The sequence below is a fragment of the Corvus moneduloides genome, chromosome 2 (genome assembly GCF_009650955.1).
Source record: "Corvus moneduloides isolate bCorMon1 chromosome 2, bCorMon1.pri, whole genome shotgun sequence".
Taxonomy (NCBI): Eukaryota; Metazoa; Chordata; class Aves; order Passeriformes; family Corvidae; genus Corvus; species Corvus moneduloides.
In genome coordinates, this window is record NC_045477.1 from 94,211,684 (window position 1) to 94,222,312 (window position 10,629).

The window sequence follows — 10,629 nt, forward strand, 5'->3', positions numbered from 1 at the left end:
CCTCACCACATTGTACTCCAAGATGCAACATAAAATACCTTACTTCTATGTCAGCCACAAATGTGACATTGAAAAAAGTAAGAGGTTTCTATTAAGCAGTTTCATTTTTTCAGACTTTCCACTGTTACCTTTTTCTACCTCTCAAAAAGTTTCTCCTCATGACATAGAACTGATATTACAGACAAATCTACTTGACCGTCCAGATTTCTTTAGTAACATAAATCTTCTTCTTCCTCCTGATTTTACTGAACACTGGAGTCTCCTTATATATGTCCTACAATTGTACTTGAATCCACTAAAAATTCCCTATTAAAGGTATATTGTTGTTCCCAAACAGAAATATCCTGCATTTTCTTTTAATAGAAAGAAAAATTTATTTCATCTGAAATTGGGAAGGAACGAAGAAAACTTGTAATTCTCTTTCACAAAATTGATTGGGTTTTGGTGTTTTTTTTTTTTCACCTGGGTTGGCAATATCTGTCCTGACAGATCTGTGTAGTCTCCTTGGTCAATAGATATAGATATGAAGAAGAATAGATATGAAGGATAAGGAGAGCAGCTGCCCTGACTTCAGAGAAGAGAAAGAAGTCTGTAACATACCTTACCAATTATATGTTATAGCATTTGTGCAGGAATGAAAATGCAAAAAAAATTATTCTAGACAGCTTTTGAAAATTCAGAGTGTAAGCAGGGAAAAGAGTCAGATTTTCATACTACTGGACTTTTTTTAGGCAGTTGCATCTTGGTAAAGAAGCCTAAAGTAAGGTTAAGGCCTTATCATGTTCCTCCACTAGTAGCTATCACTTTGTGCAGAGGAAGTGCCGTTGCAGTTGCGCTGTCTGGTTTGATGGAGACTAGTCAGAGCTCCAAGAGGCTGAGGTTGAAGCAATGTCCAGCAATGTGCAGCAATGCTGCAGAAGTTTGATACAGCCCTTCCACTGCTCCAAAGAAGCACTGAAGAACGACTGAGCTAGGTAAAGGGAGCCCACAAGTGCTCTGATCTAAGGAAAAACTGCCTTTGCAGCCTCTTCCATGCAACACCACTGTTTAAATAGAACACACTAGTTTAGTGATTCCTGTTACTTCTCTGAGGATAGTTACTTCTCTTCTCCTTTCTATACTGCCTCATGTGTAGAAGATCACTGCCTGACAGGTAAAAAGAGGGTCATTTTGCCATTTTACAATGTTGAGAATGAGCTGCGAGAATGTGCTGGCCACCAATCCGTGTATAGGAGGCACTGAAGGCCTGTGTGGAAAGAGGAGACACTGATAGCTGGGGTAATTATTAGCTGGAGCCCCTAATATCTAGCTAGTGCTTGTATGCTAAATTGTAAGCACAGGCTTGAGGTAGATTTTCAGGAACTCTTGAACAGGAGTGAGAGATTTTCTACTTTTTCTCTACAGGTATATGCTCAGCTTCAGGGGTGTCTTGTGCCAGCTTTCATGCACAGTCACCTAAGATCCCGCCAGCCCTTTTGTTTCTCTTGAACGTCCTCAAACAGCAACAGGGGGACTTGGAGACTGTAACATCCTTGTGAACTGCTGTGAGTAGAGAGAGAGAGCCTGATTCCCTTCTTCTTTAAAGGGTGTAAATTGGGAATGTAGTCTTTCAACTGCATCTTGAATGAAACTGCCTCATCAGCCTCATAAATCCAAGGAGAGAATTGGGTGCAAAAGGATAAACAGAAGGAAAGAGACGAGGGAAGATGGGGAAGCCCATCCTTCCAGTTCCTGCCTTAACTCCTTTCTGCGGCTAGGAACAGTTGATGAGCAGTTGATCTGCATTTTCTAAAAGGGAATTATCCACCGAGTTGGATACCAGAGTTCATTTAGTATACATAAAACCTAGAGTGAAGTTTATGCATGTAACCTTTAGAGTAAAAAAAACCTCTTTCTCTCTCTTTGAAAATGCTGTTGTTTTGAAGGACCTCGAAAGTATGCTAGGTACATTACAGACATATTAGACTGCTGTGAGTCACATCTAAAGCAATATTTATGGCTTTGGATTTTGTTTTACTTTGTTTGGTTTTGATTTTATCTACCAGTCTATGTAGGACACAAAAGGTCTCCATAGCAGCATGATGTAAGGATACCTTGATCTTCTTGAATTAAATATTTGCTTTCAGGTTTCACTTTCAGTTGTCCATTGTGCAGGGCATCTGAAGCCCAATTTTGTGTGTGATGAGAAAACTGAGTAATTTTAATGATACAATATAGGTAGGTTCTATTCCTCCTCTAATGCTTTGGTTGTAAGTTATTGTCAATTTTGATAGTGTTTTCTACCACTGCTCAATTAATAGAAACAGTTCTTTAAAAATACTTAAGTTTGCCATATTTTGCTTTAGTTTAACACCTGTGTTTGTTGGGGACTTTTTCATTCCCTAGGGGAAAGAAAAAAACACATTAAAAGAGGTAAAAACCTCCTTAACTATACAGAATTTTGTACCGAGTCATCATGGTTGAGATTTCTGAAGAAAGCAACATTTTGCGGTATTGGAAATTACCATAGCTCTTGTAAACAGGTGATAAAAGTGTCTGTCTCGGTGGTTATCAGGTTGTTCATGTGCATAATTACTTCTTACAATGCACTAACCCTCTATGGCCTGACAAAATTGGTAAGGATGTTGCATTTAATTTATATTTTCAAGAATATATTTGAAGATGGGTTTTATGTGTGTGTGTGTGTGTGTGTGTGTGTGTAAATCTACCATATAGATGCAGCACTGAGATTTCCTTTCCTGAAAGCTAGAAAGAAATAAAGAAGAAAATGGTTGCTAATAGACAATAGGGACAAAAATAGGAGGGCAAAATAATAGCAAAAAAAAAAAGAAAAAAAAGATATAGGGATTGGATGCTGGGAGAAAGTACTGAGCTACCTATAATACCTCCAGGAAATAGAAGAAAATATCAAGAAAGTCCATGATGCAGAAATCCATTAAAAAGTGAAAAGAATCAATTTCATTTATCAAATTAAATAAATGAAAAAAAAAAACCAATGCCAGACCTAACACAGATGTTTTGCAGTATAGTGGGAAAATGAAGACATTTTCAAGCAGCAAGGCTTGCAAGTCATCGTCTTGAAATGCTTAGATCAGGTGGCACTCTCTGTTAGAAAAGTAAGCTCTGTAATGATATTGATTGCTTCCAAGGCCATATTAGAGATGAAGACAAGTCCCAGGAGACAGGTTGTTGTCACCTTGACCTTGGGTCGGAGCTGGACCACTGACCCCAGACACTCAGGACTTCTGCATTGCATCGTGATATCTTTCATGCCTACAGACAAAGTCAACAGGGGACATGTGTCGATGTGGCCCTTGCCAAATCAGAATTGACTGGCCTGTAGGAAGCTGGAGAGCAGCGGGAAATGTGGGTTAAAGTATGTCAATAATGTTTCACAAGAACAATTTCTCCCAAGAATTGTAGCTGTTGGAATGTTTTGACATTTATTCGGTAGAGAAATGTAGCATGTTTTGTGAAGCACTTCAAGAGAGCTGCTGCTAACTGCCGTGGTGTATTGATCTTCCTGTTAAATTGCATGGGCACACTTGGGAGATCATTGAGATTCAGGCAACAGGACAGAAAGGATCGGCTGCACCCGATGGTCACTAATGGTAATTGGTTTCGATCCTTGCACTTGAAGAAGCCGTGATTTACTTGGTTCACAGATGAATTGTAGACACTAAATATTTTGAAAAGAAAATATACCGTGATTTCTTTTTCTCATGTCATTTACAAATTATTGCCTCCACTTCGAATGTTTCATATAAAGTATAGAAATCCACATGACTCAATGTAAGAACATGCTAAGCAAAATTTCAAGGAATTCCCCGTTATCTGTAAAGCTTGTATTAGTGCAGAGCAAAAGAACTTTCTGATTCTAGTATAAATGAGTTAATTAAAAAATTATAAAAAAAATTAGCAGAATCTTAAGATTCCATCAACACTCTTAAGCCTCCCTATCATCACAATAGATCTTTTTTACGCTATGCACATTCTTCTCTCTATCCCATTTGGTGGTGTATCATCACAGTCTTAACATAATGAATGTTAAAAAGAAGTGTATTGAAGGCAACTACAAAAGTAGAACAATGTAGGTAGGTATGGCTGGCAATGTGATATTGCAGTAGATTATACTGGGATAAAGAATCTGATGTGAAAATTGGATACTAACATTAATATCAGAGTAAATTATTGCTACAATACAGGAGCTGATATAAAAATTGGAGTATACTTCCAAAAATGAATGTGATGATAATGCTGCCAAAATTCATGCCACACATGATTTTCAAAGCTGATTTTAAAGGGCTTCTGTAGCTTTCTGCTTTATACAAGATACTTTGCTAAGTATATGTACATAATTACATGAAAGCAAAAACATTCAGTAAATGAAGGCTGCTTTAATACAAAGAAATTCATCTATACTAAGATTCTGGGAAGGAACCAGTTCTGTACTTCTTTTAATCTGTTTCAAGTACATGCGTCCTTTATGATACATACTACATTCCTACGGGTTTTTAAACGACAAAAGGGTTTTCAGGTTTTGTTTTGTGGTTTTTTTCCCTTCAATGGAGAGGTCAGCAGTTTCTACAAACAGCTTAGTTTCATGCATAAACTTGCATAAAATATCCATAAAATCTATATAGCACCTTGACAAATAGAAAATAGCACAATATAAGGTAAAAACCTATATTGTTTCTTTGTTAACTGAGATCAAAATTATGCTTATCTGTATACTTTTGGTTAAAATGACTGTAAATAGATTCCAAATTCAATTACAGCTAAATCATGCATTGTACAATTTGTATCATCCAGAACTAAAATAGATAAAATAGAGAAAAATGAATGTCTGAATGCTACTGAAGGTTCAGTATAACAGCAATATGGCATTTTCAATTGCTGTACAAGTCTCAAATTTCTGAAATATTTACAAACCTTAGATAATGACAACCTCAGGAGAAAATCAAGAAAACAGACGGTATACAGGAGATAGCCCGAGGCAACCAGTGATGAGGTCAGATCTATACAGTATGTGTGCTTTACATGAAAAACACTCTACTAAAAAGTCTTTGCGTACTGCGTAGAGCTTTGGGATGTAGCAGGTATTCACTAGGGGAAGGTAAGGATTATTTACTAGGATCAGTAACATGGAATTCAATATTAAAACCGACAAAGGTTATCATCTATTACACATTAAATTCACCACAGTTGTTTGACAACTCTCATAGCAACAGATTCCATCCTTAACAATTCAAAGCAATCTTTCAGATTAAAGTTCATGTGATCACTTTAAAGAACTATTCATTGTTAATCAAGCAATATTGCTTCGGGCATCATGTTTGTCTTTCACTTCAGGCTATTTGGTTGATTGCAGAAAATGCTGAGTTTCTCTGTGTGTGTGTGTGCAGAGCTGTGTGCCTGCTAGGTGGAAGTGACAGGTGAGGCAGTGGGGAAAGGGGGATATGGGAACTGATTGAATAGACTCTGCAACAGTGATAAATAAAGTCCCACTGGCTGACTGTTTTGGTGGGTAGGATGAGAAGTATATTCTGCCTTAATAATTGCACAATTTAATTTTTCAGGATATTAACCAATGATGGTGTCTTTGAAATACAAAATATTTCTTTAGAACACCTAATTCTACATGTATAAATAATATATACACATTCATATGTGCTTCTAACATTGCCCACATCTTGATCATGTAGTACTTTACATATTTTCTAGTCAGAGCTGTTACTCAAAGAAAGGTACTTCTCAGAGGGATTAAGAAAACCCAATTCCAACATTTCACGGCATAGAAACCCTTTTTTTTTTCTCCCCAGTTGTTCAGCATCTGCTCCAGCCATGTCTTATTCTTGATCTAACTATACTCCAAAGGTCTAACAGATGCAATACCCACAACAATAACATTATAGAGAGGAAAGACTGAAGATGCTGAGACTGCTACATGCTCTGACATCACTGTTGGAGACCCCAGAATATTTACTCAAGTGACCTAACACCTGTGACAGTGTTCAGCATCCTCAAAAAGTTTGTCCATTTGAGGAAAGCTTTCATTCTACAATGCTGCCCTAACATCTAACCAGGTGCTGGATCCAAGATCAAGGTGGGAAACTGCTTGCTATCAGTCAGTGCAAGTGGCCCATCATAGGTTTGTGCAGATAACAGTAGTAACCACTGCCATCAGCACTGAAGGCAACACAAGTGCTAGAACAAATCCTCTATCGATGTCCATTAAGAGTCTTGCTTGCAGGTCACAACATGACCCTTAAATAGGAATGAAAGATAAATAAGTCATACTGCAGCCTTGTAAACACTGGAAGTGGCTGTCTCATCAAGATCTCGTCAAGAAACAAGGTTGAAACCCTATGGCAGTGTCTGAAGTAACTTGTATTTCTTGACTTAAAGAAATTCTGCATTCAGAAACCATCTTTAACAATAATTTTTTCATTAGAAAATGTCAATTTGTTTGAAGTGGAACTGCGTGTAGGAAAAAAGTTGTTTTGAACAACTTTCTGATTCAAAAGTCTTAGACACAAAGACTTTTTAAGTGGTCAAATATCCCATTTAGACATTTTTAATAAAAAGTTCCAAATTTGGCTCCTGTTCAAAATAATCTTCCATTAGACACTGTGCTGAATAAGAACTGTTTATAACCAACTAAACCCTAAAAAAATGCTGTGAAATTACTGGCATTATACTTGTTATTTTACCCAACCACATTTTTCCCCACAGTTCATCACTTTGCATAAGTTGCTCAATCCTGAGAGAAACCAGCCATTGGAAATTCGTACTGTTGGGTTAATACTGTGTTACTCAGCTATCCCTACCATGATGGTTTCCAGGAGAAAAGATTTCATTAGGAAAGCCCTCATATTTTTGTTTTGGAAGGTTACTCACAAAATCATCTTTTTCTTCTGTCCTTCTCAACATTTTTAGTTGTAGTTTCTGAGATCTGAGAAAGGGTGATCTTATTTCAGAATTAAGTGAAACATCAAAAATGAATACTAAGCAAAACTTTTTGAATCTTTGCCATCTGCTTAAAGTGTGCAAAATAGATATCTGCCTCATAATCTTCCAGAGTGTTTACTCCTAGTTAAAGATATTCTTACAGTGAGAACTCTTTAAACATGAGAAAATTAAATAATAACAATTCATTACTACTAAAGCATCACGATGTATACTTATTTTACTCTTTCTTCCTTTAGACTAAGCAAAATAAACAAGGAAGCTGCTGACCTTGCCTTCTAGAAATGTTTTCTAATTGTCAAAATCATTCTAGAAGAATTAAGTTTTGTTATTTTGTTGTTGGTTGGGGTTTTTTTGGTTTTTTTTTTTTTTTTTTGGTATTTTTTTTCAACAGGATGGTGTTTTATTTTAATGATGCTTTGAAATTCTTTTTTAGCCAAAAAGAAATCCTGTTAACTGTGGAAGAAAATTCAAATCCTGATGATAATATCCTTGACAAGTCTATGCTTCTCCGGAGTAAATGAGATTTTACTGTGTTTTCTTTCATTTTCTCTTTTCATATTTCAGAAGAATGAAAAATAGTTTCTAATGAATCACTGATCCTTCTTTTTCCCCCCTTGTTATATTATTACCCTTACTAAGAAATATTCCCATAAATGTATATCTTCTTTTTCATATCTTCCTAGGAAAGAAAAAAGCATTTTACAAAGATTTCTACGGTCATCTTTTCAGTTTGACGTACTGCCTGTTTTCACAATATGCAGATTAATTCATGACATTTGGATTTTATTCTTTAAGCTTCTTTAAAGTGCACCTATTTATTTCATATGTGTGTATGTGTTCTAGCACAAACTCTATCTAAAATAAATAAATACACATCAATAAAGCTAAAAGTAGAAAGATGCTTTGTATCAAAGAGCTCAGCACAGAGTGGCAGCAGTGCAGTAGGTATGACAGAAGGATAGCAACAAAGGAGAAACTCATGGCTCTAGTTAACAAAAACATGCAGTTGTACACGTGCGAGTGCATAAGTCAAATATCATAAATACCTTTCACGTTCTTTTGGGAAATGCAGGTCATTTAATAGCTCAACTGGGTACAATGCTCACACCCTCAGGAGCCCCAGGCAAAAGCTTCCAAATAAGTGAGCAGTATTCAGTCTGCTAGAGGAGTGAGGCTTTTCTGGTCAATGTTTTTGGATTTAGCTGAAGAAAATGTTGCCAGTCAAGAAGTAATGAGATGTATCTGTAATTAGAGATCTCAGAATCATAAACTGAGGCTGTTTAAAGCTTAGATGAACAAAAATAAAGACAGAGCAGGTAGCTCAGTATGCAAGGAATTTCTGTATTTGTAATTTTTTGGGTTTTTTTGAAGAGAGTGCAGAGGAAGTCTCAGTAAGGGTTTATTACAAATATTACCCTTGTGGGTTGTGTCTTCATGGATAATTTTGTCTATAATACTACAGAAGGGAAGGAGACAAGAAACAAATACGGGTAAGAAGGATCTTCTAATACTTCCAACCTAGCTGCAGGCACAGGGAGTACTCGCTATTCTCTTAACTTATGAGCATGGATAAAACATTGCTGTTTTACAGGCAATGATGAAGGACATGTTCTCTTGTGACCATTATCAGGCTTGTGGTAACAACAAAGACACCACTGTCATAATGTTGTCACACAGAGCTCCTAAAGATGTGCATTAAACCTCCTAAAAGGAGTGTGCAGGGTGTGTGAGCTCCTTCTCATTCTCTAGCAGAGAGAGATACAATGACTATAGGATACAGTATATTGTATACTGTGAAAAAACTATACCATTTTCTCCAGGCTCCTAGACTCAAAATCTCCCCTTGTGGTGATAGATTGCTCTGCATGCTCTGTATGTTTCCATTAATTACTTCCTGCAAGATCTGGACAGATAGATTGCTCACTACAAAACATGGAATGAAAATGTGACTTCCCAACAGAATGGCTTAAAATAGTTATTCTAAATTGTCATGTCCAAAGCACTCCCTTTCAAGGGAAAAGAGATTTCCAGAGCAAAGGACAAGGGGAAAGCCATACAACCTTTTTTTCTAACTCCCATCATTAATACTGCTATGCAGAGAATTTTATGGTTTTGGTTTTTTTCAACTGTAAGCTTCCTGATAAGACTAAGGTATGTGAGATGGCAGGTGAGCTCTGACAGTGTCTTCAAAATTCATATATTTGATATTGTTAATGCTATTCCTAGATGCTTTCAGTACTACTGATTTCATAAGTTCTATTCTCTTTATTCATTATGGGCAATTCTTGCTTCAATTTTATCTTCTGTTGAATATTTTGTTCTTATTTTTAACAGTACACATGTGCCTAGAGGAAAGAAAGAGTACAAGGGGTTTTGACGGATTTCTTGAGATGAATAGTCACCCTTCATGATACATTGTTACCTTTTGTGAAGAATTTAGCCTAAAGTTGATGCAATTTACTTTCCTAGGCTCTGAAAAGGAACACTCCAACAATACTGTTTAATTAATAATGGGGTTATGGATAAGGAATTCATATTTAGCTTCATTTTAAGGTTGTTAATATTTGAAAGACTTTAGAATAATTTTCTTACTAGATTGTCAAAATGTGGCCTTTAATCTATGACTGTTCCCTAAAATGGTACCACTAACATGGGAAAAAAAACCCAGCTGAAAAAACATTAATATTTATGAGCAATCTATTGGGCAAACACTACAGGAAATTGGTATCACTGAATATATTTGTACCATACACGTGACCCAGCCTTTCCCCACCCCTAGTTAGTCAGAGAACAAGAAAAACTTCTGAATTCAGTTTTTATTGTGTCTATTTACAGTATTTATATCTTGCTCAGTCTTAAGACAACATAGAAGGCAGTTCCCCTAATGGAAAATTTATGTGCAATTTTTGGAAGCAGGAGAGTTTGTATGAATTTCTGAAGCAATAGTGATTTTAGTGGAAACAGACCTCTGCAGGAAACATTTGAAAATTCTGCCCTGATGCTCTTGGATAAGAACAGGTAAATAAATACTGTCTGCTTGCACAAATATCTCCAAAGAAAATGTAATTTATCTATTGCTCTGACTTGGATTAACTCATGATATTGGTGGAAAGATGACAGAGCTAATAATATTGTATTTTTACATATAAACACATAGAAGAAAAATGGATGATAAAAGAGAATTCAGTTCAAAGGAAAAGACATGCTGACTTTGATGTTTCCCACAGGTGCAGATCCATTTACCACAACGGGCCTTTCTGAAGGGTTTCTGTATTACTTAGACTTCCAGCATCAGGATATTTTTTCAGTAGAAACCATTCAGATTGGAGTACTGAATCTTGATATTGTTTTAATATCTATTTAGCAAGAACAGGATTCTCTGATCAATTGATATAGCTAGTGATCCTTTTATCCATGTCTATCTGGGACAAGTTCAGCAATTTTAAGGGGTGTAACTTATCCATAAATTGTTCATGTGAGGATCAGAGAAGAAGAAGCTCAAGTTCATATACATACACATATATAAAAATATTTATATATGATTATACACATATATGTCAGAATACACATACTTGTTCACATATCAGTGGATCAGAAGGGGGGTACTCAGAAAATGATTGGTAAGGAAGAGGTATGAAAGTGCACATTTAAACTTCC